Here is an 18287-nt window from a genome sequence, read left to right on the forward strand (position 1 = left end):
AATTGGGGTAGCTGGTGGTGGATACCTGAAACTATTAAACTACAACCCAGAACCCATGAATCTCGAAGACAGTTGTATAAAAATGTAGCTTATGAGGGGTGACAGTGGGATTGGGAATGCCATAAGGACCAAACTCCACTTTGTCTAGTTTATGGATGGATGTGTAGAAAAGTAGGGGAAGGAAACAAACAGACAAAGGTACCCAGTGTTCTTTTTTACTTCAATTGCTCTTTTTCACTCTAATTATTATTCTTGTTATTTTTGTGTGTGTGCTAATGAAGGTGTCAGGGATTGATTTAGGTGATGAATGTACAACTATGTAATGGTACTGTAAACAATCGAAAGTACAATTTGTTTTGTATGACTGCGTGGTATGTGAATATATCTCAATAAAATGATGATAAAAAAATGCATTCTACTGAGATTAAAATTTTGTTGGGGATATGGAAAAGGTACGTGAATTCTAGAAGAATAGGATAAACATGTGATGATGTAAAACTGAAAAGGAGTTTGTTCTTTTTAAAAAATGGATAATATGGTTCCACATTTGGTACCAAATCTCTGTGATTTTTAAAGAGATTTTATCTTTTTAAGAGAGCGATGTAACAGTTTTATTTATAAATGTGGATATTTACAAGTTGGAAATTATGTTTTTTGCAATTTGTTAACCTATGTTCTGGTTTGCTAATGCTGTTGTCATGCAAAATATCAGAAATGGACTGCCTTTAATAAAGGGGGTTATTTAGTTACACTTAAGGCCATAAAAGTGTCCAAACTAAGGCCTCAAGAAGATGATACCTTAACTGAAGGAAGGCCAATGGCATCCTGAATACCTCTGTCAGCCAGGAAGGCACATGGCTGGTGTCTGCTGGTCCTTTGCTCCTGGGTTGTGTTTCAAAATGTTTTCTCCAGAATGTGTCTGGGCTTACCTATCTTAGCTTCTTCAGCTCCTGTGCATCTAAGCATCTGGGTTCCTCTCTTAGCTTTGCCAGGGCAAATTCTGGGGTTCATTTCCTAGCTTAGCATCTCCAAATGTCCTTCTCTCTGCATCTCCAAGCATCTCTAAGGATCAGCATGCATCTGGTTCGGCTGTTAGCATCTCTGTCAGATCCCAAGTATCTCATAAAGGACTTCAGTGATATCATTAAGACCTACCCAGAATGGGCGGGGCACAGGTCCATGGAAATAATTCGATCAGAGTTATCACTGACAGGTGATTGAGTCATATCTCCATGGAAACAATCCAAAGTTCCAACCTAATCAAGACTAATACTTCAGTCCCCACAAGATTGCATTAAAGAATATTGCTTTTTTGAGGGGGCATAATATATCCAAACTGGTATAACATAGATTCAACTTAAAAATGTGTAAGGGAATATATGCTTTTAAAAAATAATTCATAGGGTGATGGAACAAAAAGTCAAAAAGTTTGACTATCACTTCTTTAAAATGTCACTGTTTGAGCTGCATCCCCAAAGAGGGATTCTGCATGTCTGTGATTCTGTAAGGCCCAGGAATTTACACTTTAATAAACATCTAGATGATTCTGCCACCTAGAAGTTCTTCTTCATTGAACACTGATATAAGGAATGGATGGGTTGCCAATTAAGAAGTCACTAGACCCTCTACCATAGGTTTTACCTTTGGGAAGACAGTTGCTGCAAAGGAGAGGCTAGGCCTGCCTATCCTATAATTGTGCCTAAGAGCCTCCTCCTGAATGTCTCTTGTTGCTCAGATGTGGCCCTCTCTCTCTAGCTAAGCCAACTTGAAAGGTGAAATTACTGCCCTCCCCTCTACGTGGGATCAGACACCCAGGGGAGTGAATCTCCCTGGCAACGTGGAATACGACTCCCGGGGAGGAATGTAGACTGGCATCGTGGGACGGAGAACATCTTCTTGACCAAAAGGGGGATGTGAAAGGAAATGAAATAAGCTTCAGTGGCAGAGAGATTCCAAAAGGAGCTGAGAGGGCACTCTGGTGGGCACTCTTATGCACAATTTAGACAACCCTTTTTAGGTTCTAAAGAATTGGGGTAGCTGGTGGTGGATACCTGAAACTATCAAACTACAACCCAGAACCCATGAATCTCAAAGACAATTGTATAAAAATGTAGCTTATGAGGGGTGACAATGGGATTGGGAAAGCCATAAGGACCACACTCCACTTGGTCTAGTTTATAGATGGATGAGTAGAAAAATAGGGGAAGGAAACAAACAAACAAACAGACAAAGGTACCCAGTGTTCTTTTTTACTTCAATTGCTCTTTTTCACTTTAATTATTATTCTTGTTATTTTTGTGTGTGTGCTAATGAAGGTGTCAGGGATTGATTTAGGTGATGAATGTACAACTATGTAATGGTACTGTGAACAATCGAAAGTACGATTTGTTTTGTATGACTGCGTGGTATGTGAATATATCTCAATAAAATGAAGATTAGAAAAAAAAAAAAAAAGAAGTCACTAGAAACATTGGGGCCCTATAGTCCAGGGAAAGGAAAAGAGAGAAATTGAATGTCAGGCATTTTTATATAATTTATATCATTAACACCACTGAATTATATATTTGAAAGTGAATAAAATGGGGAATTTTAGGTTGTAAAAATGTACATGAAAAAAAATAAAAAATAAAAAAACCACCACAACATGGAACTGTACCACACCTGTGCCCTCAATGAAGGATTCAATGTCACCAAAGTTATAACTGACAAAAAACGTTTAACTTGAACCTAATAATGAGGAAACAATTAGACAAATCTAAATTGAAAAACATTCTGAAAAATAACTGGCCTGACCTCTTAAAAAATGTCAATGATAAAATGGAAAAAAAAAAAAGGCTGAGAAACTATTTTAGATTAAACGCAACAAATAGATATTGAATGTGCTTACTATTTCGAAGGTAGTAGAGTGTGGAAGGTAAGGGTTCAGAAATCAGAATATACTGATTCAAATTCTGGCTCCAAATCCTGCCTCTATCACAGGGAAAAGACATTTAGCCTCCCTATGCTCCAGTTTCCTCTCTGAAAAATGAGGATAATGGTAGGAGCATCTTCACAAGACTGCAGGAAGGGCTAAATGAAGTCATCTATAAAGTCCTTAGCACTGTGCTTGACAATTAATGAGTAAATGTCCTCGGTGATGATAAAGATGATGGTGGTGAAGAGCCACCAGATACTAGGGGGAAAAGAGAGAAACAGACTGAAATGGATGCTGCATCACTGAGCTTACAGTAAAGTGAGAATTACAGAAACATTGACAAGTGAGAATAAGGCAGTGTGATAAAAGCAATTTGGCTGGTGAAAGTCTTTGGAGTGCAAAGGACACTTATGAAGAGCATTTAACCCAGGCTTAGAAGGCCCTGGAGGGCTTCCCAGAAGAGGTGACATCTGATCATTCCAGGATGAGAGAACAGCATGTACAACACATTGTGTGTGTGTGTGGCGGGGGGCAAAGAAGAATATAATACACCTGGAGTTGAAAATAGACATGTATACCCAATGTTTATAATGCTGGAAGTAGAAGAGGGGATAGCAAAAGATTAAATGGCTAAGCAGGAGTCAATAATGTGGAACCTTTTAAACTACATTAAGGATTCTGGGCTTTATCTTAAGAGCAATGGAGAACTATTGAGAAGTTTTAAGCATAATCAGCTTTGCATTTCACAAAGCTCATGCAGCATGGAGAAAGGGACTGAAAGGGGGCAAGACTGGAAAAGGCAGATCAGTTAGGAGAGGCTGTTAAGCTGTCTGGGCTAGAAATGGGGGTGCCAGAACCAGGGTAATGGAAGTACAGATGAGAAGTGTCTAGCTTGGGAGAGGTCAGAACCTGGGGACAGAAAGGATGATGAAGCAGGGAGAAATGAAGACTGCATTAATCCAGTCTTGGTAGCCGGATGGATTGTGGTGCCAGGAAAGGAGAGTGGCGCAACAGCAAGTTTAGGGGTGGAAAGAGTAGGTTAGGTCTAAAGTAGACTGAAGAGGAACCCCTACCCCACCCCACTCTTTCCCCCATCACTGGAATTATGCTGGAGTCACAGACAAAGATCTGTAGCAGAGAAATCTCAATCTTGAGAGAAAAGGATACATTCTGCATTCCCCAGAATAAAACACCTAAACTAAACAGATTTTATCTTGCTCCTGTCTGGGCTCCAATTTCAAGAGTTGACAGAAAAATACTGCAATCCCTTCACTCTCACACATTTCATGGTGTAACTATCTTACTGTATAAGATGACATTAGGATGGATATTTATAGCTGTGAACAGGTTCATTTATTAAACCTAAAATTTTAAATTCTCCTGCTAGGAAAGTTAGTGAGGTTAGCCAGATTTTTTATTCCACTTGAGAACATTTCCTTGTTTATTAAAGGTAAGAAGGAAACCCATTTTAAACTCTCACTTCCTAGGTTATAAAGCTTATCCCCTCCAATCACACACCCCCAAATAAAACTACCATGAACTCCTCTAATGGCATGGGGGCATGTGTCTGTGGGCAAAAAAGCACACACAATAATGTTGATTTTCATAAATAAAACACTAAACTCCATCTTGGCCCATAAAGTCTCAATATCAATCCAACCAGAAGCTGGACTTGTCACACAACACAAAATCGATCTTGCTGCCACACTATGTGCTGACTCAATGTGTGCACTGGCAATGGCAAAGGCCAACGCTGACTCCGTTCTACACAAAGCTCTTCCTCAAGGTATAGTACTACCTAATGGTTGAACCTCAGAAGAGTCTGCTTCAGCTTTCTTATGAAAGAGATGGCTCTTTGTCCCTCAAAATCCATTCTCTTCCTCCCTTTGGTAATAGAACCCCCAGGGTCTTTGCTCCTTATTAAAGGGCACATTTCCAACCTCCTCTGAGGTGAAGCACAGACTAACTTCTGGCAACTGGAATGTGAGGGAAGGGATGTGTGCAACTTACAGGTCATGACTGTAAAAGGGAACTGCTTGGCCTCCTTGGCTCTTTCCCATGGACTGAAACATAGGTGTGGGCACAGTGGCCATCTTCCCATTGCACATGAGCAGAATAACATAGGCAATGGAAGAATATTAAGATAGAAGGAGCCTGAGTACCCCTGGTGTCCTCATGAAGCAGAGGGCTAGACTCTGAATCAACTACCAGCTTATATTTCAAAATGAGAAATAAATTCAATATATCCCATTTAAGCCACTGTTATTACAGAATTTATTAAAACAACTAAACCATAATCTTTGGTTAACTCACTTCTGCTCCATTAAAGCCTACAATTATGCTGAATTCCTTCAACTAAAGTATGCCTCACTTTGTCTTGGACATTTTCGCTTCTTTATCATGACTGCAAACATCTCAGCAACCCACAGAGTTTATAATAAGTGTTTATGCTAGAGTCTTAAAGGAATATAATAATAAACAGGTATGGTAAACCATCTCCTCTCCGCAGTGGTCACATATGAAACCTGTTCTTTAATTTGTTGCTAGAGCCACTATTTGCAGAGGCCATATGCAGTATATCTGACAAATTTTTAGCCTTGGTGTTACATGTGATAATGACATTTTTAAACCCAGCATCAGGACTTGTCTACCCTGAGTTTTTTCCTCCAGAAATGATGAGATTGTACTGAGTCCTCTATACTTTCCTCTCCGGTGCCTGTGGTGGACAAAATAACGCCCTTCCCCCACAAAGATGTCCATGTCCTAAACCCCAGAACCAGTGAATATGTTACCTTGCATGGCAAAAGGGATTTTGTAGATGTGATTAAATTATGGATCATAAAACACGGAGATAGCCTAGTTTATACAGGTGGGCCCAATTTAATCATAAGGGTCTTTAGAACATGGAAGTGTCAGTCAGAGAGCAGGAGACATGATGACCAAAGCAGAGGTCAGAATAATCCATTGCTGGAAGGGGGCCACCAGCCAAGGAACATAGAGAGCCTCTAGAAGTGCAAAAAGGCAAGGAATGGATTCTCTCCTAGTGCCTCCAGAAGCAATGCAGGGCCAATGAGACCCATTTTGGACTTCTGACCTCCAGAACAATTAGAAAATAAATTTGTGTTGTTTTAAACCATTAAGTTTGTAGTAATTTGTTACAGTAACCATAGGAAACCAATACAGTGTCCTTACATATAGTACTATGCATTATAAGAACCCCACTGAAGTTTAGCGTAAGACTTGTTCATATCTGCAGATCTAGGCTGAAATAAAGCACTTTTAATAATATTAATAATAATATATAATTGTTTTGCCATTTTATTGTAATAACAAAGGTAGTTCTCTCCACCTTCCCACCTCCACCCAAAAAGTCACAGAAACTGAATATGATAAACGTGGCAGGTATAAGAAAATCTTATACCAAAATAAAAAGATAAGTACCCACTACTGAGTGAATCTTAATCTCAGGATGAAACTGGATGCCATTTTTACAAATTCTTTGTTATTGTTTTGAGGGATGATTTTTTTTTCTCTGCCAGTAAAATATCATTTAATAATTTCTACAAAGGTAAAAGAAGAATTTAAGGAGTTCTTAAGCTCCTATTACCAACCAACATCTGTGACTATGCATAGTATTTTACTAGAATTATATAGTTCAAATCTCATCCATCACTTAGTCGAATTTTAGTTCATGTGGTTATTGAGTATAGAAAGGCAAACAACCATTTTTGTGGCTTCTAGGTGCTTTAGAAAGTACCATTCCTGGAAAGGTACAAGATTAACTGACCCCAGCTTCATTCACCTGGCCTCCTCACTTTCAGTTTTGGTCAAATGGGTTCACAATCCAACAAGAAAGTTGCCAGGTGCTCAAATTACCATCCCACCCTCATCCTTCTTCTAAAGAAGCCACCACCAACTACTTCTCTATAACTGTGCTTCCGGCTTTGATGGTTGCAGTTCCCAGCAAAGAGAAGTTTGGGAACAAATGCAGGTCCATTTACAAGCATTTATTTGGTGGTTCCAAAAGGGAAATCCTAAGCAATGCCTTATTGGGCCTCTCTGACCCAGAGTTAATCCATACCTTTCTGTAAAAGGCTCATTTCAAGATCACATTCTTAAGCATGTCCTGTTTTCATTGCCAGTGTTTCATAAAATCATAGAACCACAATTGTCATGAAAACTCTTGGCCTAAACTTTGCTTCCCTCCTCCCTGCAGAGCAGAACCAAATGAATGTCGTTAAATACCCCAAATAGTCTAGAGCCTACTAACAGGACTCCTTTTGTTTCAAAAACTAAATTACTTCTTTATAATACACCCTGACATTACATTTTAGAGAACGCACGCTATCTCCTCTGTTCCAATATACAGGAAGTAGAAGACAGTTATCTCTTCAGTGCAAATGCTTGGTTCTAAGGACTGTTTTTTCTGCTTCACTCTGTCTTCTTTTGTTCTAGGTTTTGGTAGCAGCAGATTCTACTTATAGCTCTACCACTGATATGAGTTTTTCTACCCACCATTCAATTTCCTGCCTAGAAAACTGAGGTAGTAATTATTTTCTTCATCTTCCTTCGTGAAAGCCCTCTGAATAAGCCTACTGCCCTTCAACATCTAGAGAAAGGTTTGTCTACTCGAAACCTTGGAGAAGGGGTAAAGGGAATGCATAGGCCATCCTTTATAGTCTATGAGTAGCTACCTTTTATTAAACTTTTTAATACTTAGGGTTCAGTACATATCTACCTATAATACATCAATACATTACATTTTGTATGTTTTAAGTGCATTTGTCCTATATATGTTCCATTTTGGTCTTTTACATTTCAGATTATGCATTCCTAACATAAAAAAAATATGGCTTTCTTCTCCTTAATTTATGAGTGCTTAACCCATAGATTTTTGACAATGTTGAAAGCATACAGAAATAAAAGTCAGGTCAACTACCTAATATTGTTTTTCTTGTCCCATAAGCTCATCCATTATCTTTTTTTTTTTTTTTTTTTTTTAATTAATTTTTTATTTTGAAATAATTTCAAACTTACATTTGCAAAAATAATACAAAACCCATACAGAGAAGTCCAACAAAACCCCTTACCCAGATACCCCGATACACCAACTTTTAGTATTTTGCCATATTGCCGTATCATTCTATCTGTCTGTCTGTCTATCTATCTATCTATCTATGTAATCTGTCTCTGTTTATTTTCTTTTTTTTTTTTTTTTTTTTTTTTTAATCATCATTTTATTGAGATATATTCACATACCACGCAGTCATACAAAACAAATTGTACTTTCGATTGTTTACAGGACCATTACATAGTTGTACATTCATCACCTAAATCAATCCCTGACACCTTCATTAGCACACACACAAAAATAACAAGAATAATAATTAGAGTGAAAAAGAGCAATTGAAGTAAAAAAGAACACTAGGTACCTTTGTCTGTTTGTTTGCTTCCCCTACTTTTCTACACATCGATCCATAAACTAGACAAAGTGGAGTTTGGTCCTTATGGCATTCCCAATCCCACTGTCACCCCTCATAAGCTACATTTTTATACAACTGTCTTCGAGATTCATGGGTTCTGGGTTGTAGTTTAATAGTTTCAGGTATCCACCACCAGCTACCCCAATTCTTTAGAACCTAAAAAAGGTTGTCTAAAGTGTGCGTAAGAGTGCCCACCAGAGTGATCTCTCGGCTCGTTTTGGAATCTCTCTGCCACTGAAGCTTATTTCATTTCCTTTCACATCCCCCTTTTGGTCAAGAAGATGTTCTCCATCCCACGATGCCGGGTCTACATTCCTCCCCGGGAGTCATATTCCACGTTGCCAGGGAGATTCACTTCCCTGGGTGTCTGATCCCACGTAGGGGGGAGGGCAGTGATTTCACCTTTCAAGTTGGCTTAGCTAGAGAGAGAGGGCCACATCTGAGCAACAAAGAGGCATTCAGGAGGAGACTCTTAGGCACAAATACAGGGAGGCCTAGCCTCTCCTTTGCAGCAACCGTCTTCCCAAGGGTAAAACTTATGGTAGAGGGCTCAACCCATCAAACCACCAGTCCCCTATGTCTGTGGTCATGTTAGCAACCATGGAGGTGGGGTAGGCGAATACCCCTGCATTCTCCACAGGCTCCTCAAGGGGGCACTACATCTTTTTTTTTTTTTTTTCCTTGTCTTTTTTCTTTTTTTTTTTTTTCTTTTTTTTTTTTTAACTTTCCCTTCTTTTTTCAAATCAACTGTATGAAAAAAAAAGTTAAAAAGAAAACAAACATACAATAAAAGAACATTTCAAAGAGACCATAGCAAGGGAGTAAGAAAAAGACAACTAACCTAAGATAACTGCTTAACTTCCAACATGTTCCTACTTTACCCCAAGAAAGTTACATACTATAGCAACATTTCAGTGAACTTGTTCCTACTACATCCATCAGAAATTAACAGACCATAGTCATTTCTGGGCATCCCCAGAACGTTAAATAGCTTATCTGTTCTTCTTGGATTATTGTTCCCCCTTCCTTAATTGCTCTCTACTGCTAGTTCCCCTACATTCTACATTATAAACCATTTGTTTTACATTTTTCAAAGTTCACATTAGTGGTAGCATATAATATTTCTCTTTTTGTGCCTGGCTTATTTCGCTCAGCATTATGTCTTCAAGGTTCATCCATGTTGTCATATGTTTCACGAGATCGTTCCTTCTTACTGCCGCGTAGTATTCCATCGTGTGTATATACCACATTTTATTTATCCACTCATCTGTTGAAGGACATTTGGGTTGTTTCCATCTCTTGGCAATTGTGAATAATGCTGCTATGAACATTGGCGTGCAGATATCTGTTCGTGTCACTGCTTTCCGATCTTCCGGGTATATCCCGAGAAGTGCAATCGCTGGATCGAATGGTAGCTCTATCTCTAGTTTTCTAAGGAACTGCCAGACTGACTTCCAGAGTGGCTGAACCATTATACAGTCCCACCAACAATGAATAAGAGTTCCAATTTCTCCACATCCCCTCCAGCATTTCTAGTTTCCTGTTTGTTTAATGGCAGCCATTCTAACCGGTGTTAGATGGTATCTCATTGTGGTCTTAATTTGCATCTCTCTAATAGCTAGTGAAGCTGAACATTTTTTCATGTGTTTCTTGGCCATTTGTATTTCCTCTTCAGAGAACTGTCTTTTCATATCTTTTGCCCATTTTATAATTGGGCTGTCTGTACTATTGTCATTGAGTTGTAGGATTTCTTTGTATATGCAAGATATCAGTCTTTTGTCAGATACATGGTTTCCAAAAATTTTTTCCCATTGAGTTGGCTGCCTCTTTACCTTTTTGAGAAATTCCTTTGAGGTGCAGAAACTTCTAAGCTTGAGGAGTTCCCATTTATCTATTTTCTCTTTTGTTGCTTGTGCTTTGGGTGTAAAGTCTAGGAAGTGGCCTCCTAATACAAGGTCTTGAAGATGTTTTCCTACATTATCTTCTAGGAGTTTTATGGTACTTTCTTTTATATTGAGATCTTTGGTCCATTTTGAGTTAATTTTTGTGTAGGGGGTGAGGTAGGGGTCCTCTTTCATTCTTTTGGATATGGATATCCAACTCTCCCAGCCCCATTTGTTGAAAAGACCATTATGGCTCAGTTCGGTGACTTTGGGGGCCTTATCAAAGATCAGTCGGCCATAGATCTGAGGGTCTATCTCTGAATTCTCAATTCGATTCCATTGATCTATATGTCTATCTTTGTGCCAGTACCATGCTGTTTTGGTAACTGTGGCTTTATAATAGGCTTCAAAGTCAGGGAGTGTAAGTCCTCCCACTTCGTTTTTCTTTTTTAGAGTGTCTTTAGCAATTCGAGGCATCTTCCCTTTCCAAATAAATTTGATAACTAGCTTTTCCAAGTCTGCAAAGTAGGTTGTTGGAATTTTGATTGGGATTGCATTGAATCTGTAGATGAGTTTGGGTAGAATTGACATCTTAATGACATTTAGCCTTCCTATCCATGAACATGGAATATTTTTCCATCTTTTAAGGTCCCCTTCTATTTCTTTTAGTAGAGTTATGTAGTTTTCTTTGTATAGGTCTTTTACATCTTTGGTTAAGTTTATTCCTAGGTACTTGATTTTTTTAGTCGCTATTGAAAATGGTATCTTTTTCTTGAGTGACTCTTCAGTTTGTTCATTTCTAGCATATAGAAACATTACTGACTTATGTGCATTAATCTTGTATCCCGCTACTTTGCTAAATTTGTTTATTAGCTCTAGTAGGTGTATCGTTGATTTCTCAGGGTTTTCTAGATATAAGATCATATCATCTGCAAACAATGACAGTTTTACTTCTTCTTTTCCAATTTGGATGCCTTTTATTTCTTTGTCTTGCCGGATTGCCCTGGCTAGCACTTCCAGCACAATGTTGAATAACAGTGGTGACAGCGGGCATCCTTGTCTTGTTCCTGATCTTAGAGGGAAGGCTTTCAGTCTCTCACCATTGAGTACTATGCTGGCTGTGGGTTTTTCATATATGCTCTTTATCATGTTGAGGAAGTTTCCTTCAATTCCTACCTTTTGAAGTGTTTTTATCAAAAACGGATGTTGGATTTTGTCAAATGCTTTTTCAGCATCTATTGAGATGATCAATTGATTTTTCCCTTTCGAGTTTTTAATGTGTTGTAATACATTGATTGTTTTTCTTATGTTGAACCATCCTTGCATGCCTGGAATGAACCCCACTTGGTCATGGTGTATGATTTTTTTAATGTGTCTTTGGATTCGATTTGCAAGTATTTTGTTGAGGATTTTTGCATCTATATTCATTAGGGAGATTGGCCGGTAGTTTTCCTTTTTTGTAGCATCTTTGCCTGGTTTTGGTATTAGATTGATGTTAGCTTCATAAAATGAGTTAGGTAGTGTTCCATTTTTTTCAATGTTTTGAAAGAGTTTGAGTAAGATTGGTGTCAGTTCTTTCTGGAAAGTTTGGTAGAATTCCCCTGTGAAGCCATCTGGCCCTGGGCATTTATTTGTGGGAAGATTTTTGATGACTGATTGGATCTCTTTGCTTGTGATGGGTTGGTTGAGGTCTTCTATTTCTTCTCTGGTCAGTCTAGGTTGTTCATATGTTTCCAGGAAATTGTCCATTTCTTCTACATTATCCAGTTTGTTGCCATACAGTTGTTCATAATATCCTCTTATAATTTTTTTAATTTCTTCAGGATCTGCAGTTATGTCACCTTTTTCATTCATTATTTTGTTTATATGGGTCTTCTCTCTTTTTGATTTTGTCAGTCTAGCTAGGGGCTTGTCAATCTTGTTGATCTTCTCAAAGAACCAACTTTTGGTGATATTTATCCTTTCTATTGTTTTTTTGTTCTCTATGTCATTTATTTCTGCTTTAATCCTTGTTATTTCTTTTCTTGTACTTGGTTTAGGATTGGTTTGCTGTTCATTTTCTAGCTTCTTCAGTTGATCCATTAGTTCTTTGATTTTGGCTCTTTCTTCCTTTTTAATATATGCGTTTAGTGCTATAAATTTCCCCCTTAGCACTGCTTTTGCTGCATCCCATAGGTTTTGGTATGTTGTGTTCTCATTTTCATTCGTCTCTATATATTTAGCAATTTCTCTTGCTATTTCTTCTTTAACCCACTGATTGTTTAGGAGTGTGTTGTTTAACCTCCAGGTATTTGTGAATTTTCTAAGTCTCTGATGGTTATTGACTTCTAATTGTATTCCATTGTGGTCAGAGAATGTGCTTTGAATAATTTCAATCTTTTTAAATTTATTGAGGCTTGTTTTATGTCCCAGCATATGATCTATTCTGGAGAAAGTTCCGTGAGCACTAGAAAAGTATGTGTATCCTGTTGATTTGGGATGTAATGTCCTGTAGATGTCTGTTAAATCTAATTCATTTATCAGATTGTTTAGGTTTTCAATTTCCTTATTGGTCTTCTGTCTGGTTGATCTATCTATAGGAGAGAGTGATGTGTTGAAGTCTCCCACAATTATTGTGGAAACATCAATTGCTTCCTTTAGTTTTGTCAATGTTTCTCTCATGTATTTTGTGGCACCTTGATTGGGTGCATAGACATTTACGATTGTTATTTCTTCTTGCTGAATTGCTCCTTTTATTAGTATGTAGTGGCCTTCTTTGTCTCTCAAAACATCCCTGCATTTGAAGTCTATTTTATCTGAGATTAATATTGCTACACCTGCTTTCTTTTGGCTGTAGCTTGCATGAAATATTTTTTTCCATCCTTTCACTTTCAGTTTCTTTGTGTCCCTGTGTCTAAGATGAGTCTCTTGTATGCAACATATTGATGGTTCATTTTTTTTGATCCATTCTGCGAATCTATATCTTTTAATTGGGGAGTTTAATCCATTTACATTCAACGTTAAAACCGTGAAGGCATTTCTTGAATCGGCCATCTTATCCTTTGGATTATGTTTGCCATATTTTTCCCTCTCTCTATTAATATCCTTTATTGTACCCATACTGAATCTCTTTAGTACTGAACCTTTCTCCAAGTCTCTCTGTCCTGTCTTTGTTTCTCTGTCTGTAGGGCTCCCTTTAGTATCTCCAGTAGGGCAGGTCTCTTGTTAGCAAATTCTCTCAGCATTTCTTTGTCTGTGAAAAATTTAAGCTCTCCCTCAAATTTGAAGGAGAGCTTTGCTGGATAAAGTATTCTTGGCTGGAAATTCCTCTCACTCAGAATTTTAAATATATCGTGCCACTGCCTTCTCGCCTCCATGGTGGCTGCTGAGTAGTCACTACTTAGTCTTATGCTGTTTCCTTTGTATGTGGTGAATTGCTTTTCTCTTGCTGCTTTCAGAACTTGTTCCTTCTCTTCTATGTTTGACAGTGTGATCAATATATGTCTCGGAGTGGGTTTTTTTGGATTTATTCTATTTGGAGTTCGCTGAGCATTTATGATTTGTGTATTTATGTTGTTTAGAAGATTTGGGAAGTTTTCCCCAACAATTTCTTTGAATACTCTTCCTAGACCTTTACCCTTTTCTTCCCCTTCTGGGACACCAATGAGTCTTATATTCGGACGTTTCATATTATCTATCATATCCCTGAGGTCCATTTCGAGTTTTTCAATTTTTTTCCCCATTCTTTCTTTTATGCTTTCATTTTCCATTCTGTCATCTTCCAGGTCACTGATTCGTTGTTCAACTTCCTCTAGTCTTGTACTATGAGTGTCCAGAATCTTTTTAATTTGGTCAACAGTTTCTTTAATTTCCATAAGATCATCCATTTTTTTATTTAGTCTTGCAATGTCTTCTTTATGCTCTTCTAGGGTCTTCTTGATTTCCTTCATATCCCGTACTAGGGTCTCATTGTTCATCTTTAGTTCTTTGAGTAGCTGCTCTAGGTGTGTCTCTTCTGGTCTTTTGATTTGGGTGCTTGGGCTTGGGTTATCCATATCGTCTGGTTTTTTCATATGCTTTATAATTTTCTGTTGTTTTTGGCCTCGTGGCATTTGCTGACCTTGATAGGGTTCTTTTAGGGTTTGTAGACCAGTTGAAGTCCTTATCTCTAATTTATCAGATCTACAGCTTCGTGGAGTACACTTTCTCTAACTAACCAGCAGGTGGCGTCCACGAGCCACCTGTTCTCCACAAGCCAGATCTCCCCTGCTTAGCCTTTTTGGTGAGTGGGGGAGTGAGTCTTGTGGGGCCCAGTTGGTGTCCCAAGCTTGCGTGTGTAGTTGGTGTTGCCTGCCCTGTATGTGGGGCGTGTTTCTGGGCAGTCGGGGAGGGGGGGTGGCCCTAACAATCAAATCTCCCTGATGATCCTAGAGTTTTAAAGCTACTGCAATAGTCTAATCCTTCAGTTCAGTCCTGCCACAGTTTGTCTCTGCCACTGACCCACAAGTCTTTGGTATTGGCGTATGGCTCCTGAGACTTGCAAGTGGGCCCCTCTTCCAGGCTGTGCACCCCGGGTCCTCTGTTGAGGGATGACTGTGCTATGTCACAGGTGAGTGCCGTCCCCCCAGGGCAGTTCTGGGCTGCTGGGCTGTGTTGGGAGGCTCCCAGTCTGCTCAAATGATGGCTGAATGGGGCTCTGTTAATTCACACTGCTCCCCCTTCCCAGCTCTGGGACATTCAGCTGAGGTTGCAGGGAAGGCTAATGTCCACGCCCAGTTTTGTGGTGTGTGCCTGTTATTTGAAGCACTTCCGTCACACTGGGTTGTCTGGGGCAGCTCTGGGCTATGGGGCTGGCGATGGGCAGGAGTGTTTCCTGTCCACCAGGATGGTGGCTGTGAGCGGACACCCCCCTTTTCCTGGGAAGCTGTGTTGTTTAGTGAATTTTCTCAGCCACTGGATTATTGCCTTTTGTCTCAGAGCTCTCTTAGTTCTGCTCTTGACTTGACGTGCCCAAATTTCAATTCTTTGAAGCTTTCTGTATTGAGCTTCTTAGAGTAATTGTTTTAGAAAAAGCAAAAAGGATTTAAAAAAAAAAAAAAAAAACGGCCCTCCTCAGAGATCTAATGGGTTATTGAAATGCTAATAGACAAAGCAACCAGGGCCATTAAGGAAAGGTGCCCAAGGCAGAGAGATCAGCCTTGCTTCGGGATTTGCATATGCGCCTCAAGGCCTGATCTCCGCCCTTCCCCTTTCTGTGTTCACCAGAACTCCAAAAATCCTCTGCTTTTATTTTGGAGTTTTTCGTGTTGTTTTTTTTCTATGCCTGTCTCCTCTCTGCTGGGCTGGCTGCTCTCAGAGTCTCTGGTGTCTGGCCTCAGTCTATCTATGGTTGGAGTTTGAATCAGCAGAATGAGCTTCCGACAAGAGCAGCCACTGCAATTCTCCCTTCTCCTTCCCGGAGCTGACAGCCCCTCCTCCCCCGGGACTGAGCCTGGCAGGGAGGGGCGCGGGTCCCCTGGCCGCAAAAACTTACAGATTTCGCTGATCTCAGCAGTTCCACGTTTTCATGAGTGTTGTATGAAGTATGCCCAAAGACAGATTGCTCTGTGGTGTCCAGTCCACGCAGTTCCTGGCTTTTTACCTACTTTCCTGGAGGAGTAACTAAAACATACAGCTCACCAGTCTGCCATCTTGCCCCGCCTCCCTCATCCATTATCTTTTTTAATTTCCTCCTCTACTTTTTGTTTTACTTAGAATTTAGCATTTATTTTCAATAGAAGCTAACAAAAGCTTTGTTTTTTTTGTGTTCTTCACTTATAATTCACAAGATTTTTCTCCTTCTTTTAGGGACAGTTTTTTAAATCTGCTTTAGAATAAGGCCACAGCCAGACTTTCTTCATTAAATAAGCAGAGATCGAACACCTGAAAGGTCCCAAGCCCAGGGTAAGTGTTGGATATTCCAGGACAAATACACAAAACTCCAGACATCAGCAGTCCCAGTGTTCTCAGGCTCTATTTGTAAAAACCCTGTTGTGTCAACGCACTGTGGCAACCAGAGAGGTGCGCCACTCAGCTGACTGATGGCCTCCACCTGCTGCAACTTGCAACTTCAAATCTATCATGGCATTCACGAAAGGCTATGCTTCCACTGAACTGCTGCCAGCCAGTGAGTGAGCATGCAGACGTACTCGAGTCAGGCCCAACATGGAACTCTTTTAAAAGGCACCGAACCCTTGCTCAAGGAGTCACCATCAATCAGCCCAGCCAAGGCTTTCTCAGAACTGCACTGCAGTCTAAAGCTCTTTCTACCCAATCTTCTCTCCCTCCCACTTTCCTTTCACAAGTACTAGAAATGCACAAAATTCTGAAGACTCTCCTTCTCCTGTTCCCTCTCCCATTATCCTTCACCGACATTTCTCCCAACTGATCTCTTGCATGCCTAATCCCAATTTGGCATCTGCATCTAGGAGGATCTGTAAAAACATACAAAGTTGATTGTATACAAAGTTTATTGTTATTTATCTAACTGGTGGCAAATATTGTATTTTGCTTTGAGACTGCACATGATATGTACAAAATCCAGCATCCTGAATGAAAACGTAAAACGCATAAAAGTCAAGAGCTAAAATAAAAGGTGATAAAAGGAGTAAAGAAAAACTGCTTTCTCAAATTCAAACTAAGGCAAAACTGAAAATTGTGTTGACTTTAATGTTAGTTGAACATGTAACTATTGAGCATTTACCACGTGCCAGATTTTGGGCAAGGCATTGTAGAAGATACAAAGACAAACACAAGATAGACTCTCTGCCCTCAAGGAATTGACTATCTGTAGTCATATCCTTTACTTGGAATTCTTATTTCATTTTCAATGATTTCCTCAAACTTTTTGTGCAAGCATATACACTTACTTCTCTCAAGGGGGATGAGAAACAAAATTACTCTATGTAAATCTTTTTATATCCCTACTTAGAAAGTAATTTAATCTTCAAAAGTAAACATCACTATATTTCCTGTCCACAGTCTCAGTTTCCCCTCCCTAGAACTTCAAAAAGAAAAAGGACATTTTGTCATTGAATCTTAAGATTGGAAAAGTCCTTTAATGGTCATCTACCAAGATAAAAATTACATATTCCTGAATTAAGAATTTGATAAGAAACAGGGCATTTGCGTCACTGACATAGACTCACATGTAAAAAAGTCTCCAAACACCTTAATACATTTTATTTTCGGTAGTGTTGTGACGTATACTTACAAAACAGTGCATAAAGCAAATATAGAAAGAATAATTAGAAAGCAAAAACTCATCTGCCCACCATTCAAGATAAGAACTAGAATATTACTGTAACTTCGAACCCTCTAGATTCCCCCTATTGCATCCCTTTTCCCTCTTTACACTTCCCTAGAGCAGGGTTTCTCAATCTCAGCACTACTGACATTTTTAGCCAGGTAATTCCTAAGTGTTTAACCAGTTTATTTAGCAACATCCCTGGCCTCCGCTAAATGCCAGTAGCAAGCCTCCCTACTCCCAACTGATAATTTGTGACAGCCAAAAATGTCCCCAGACATTGTCATATATCCTCTAGAATGTAAAATTGCTCTCTGTTGAGAACTACTGGCCTAGAGGTAATCAAAATCTGAATTTCTATGACTTTCTTGCTTTCTTTATAGTTTGTCTACCAAGATATGTAACACTCAATGTATAACTTAGTTTTGCTGTTTTTGAACTTCATTGAAATGAAATCATACTATGTATATTTTCCTGTGACTTGTTTCTTTCATTCAGCATTATGTTTGTGAGATGCAACCATGGTATACTATTGTCCTGTGTAGCTGTAGTTCTTTTTTATTTGTTTGTTTAGGTCCTATGTTTTTGCTGCTGTACTGTAATCTATGAAATTAATCAAAATACCACAATTCATTAACCCATTCTACCACTGATGGACATAGGCATTATTTCTAAAAAGGCAAACGTTTACTAATACTACTGCTAGGAACATTCTCTGTATACATTTTCTTGCAATTACACAA

General features: G+C 39.0%; 1 protein-coding gene across 4 annotated transcripts in view; it reads right to left on the bottom strand.

Annotated features, from left to right (window-relative positions):
* The window catches only part of ARL15 (ADP ribosylation factor like GTPase 15), a 446531-nt gene that overhangs the window by 398586 nt on the left and 29658 nt on the right, over positions 1-18287 (bottom strand). The gene's annotated exons all lie outside the window — the stretch shown is intronic.

Source organism: Choloepus didactylus, chromosome 11, assembly GCF_015220235.1.
Source record: "Choloepus didactylus isolate mChoDid1 chromosome 11, mChoDid1.pri, whole genome shotgun sequence".
NCBI classification, from domain to species: domain Eukaryota; kingdom Metazoa; phylum Chordata; class Mammalia; order Pilosa; family Megalonychidae; genus Choloepus; species Choloepus didactylus.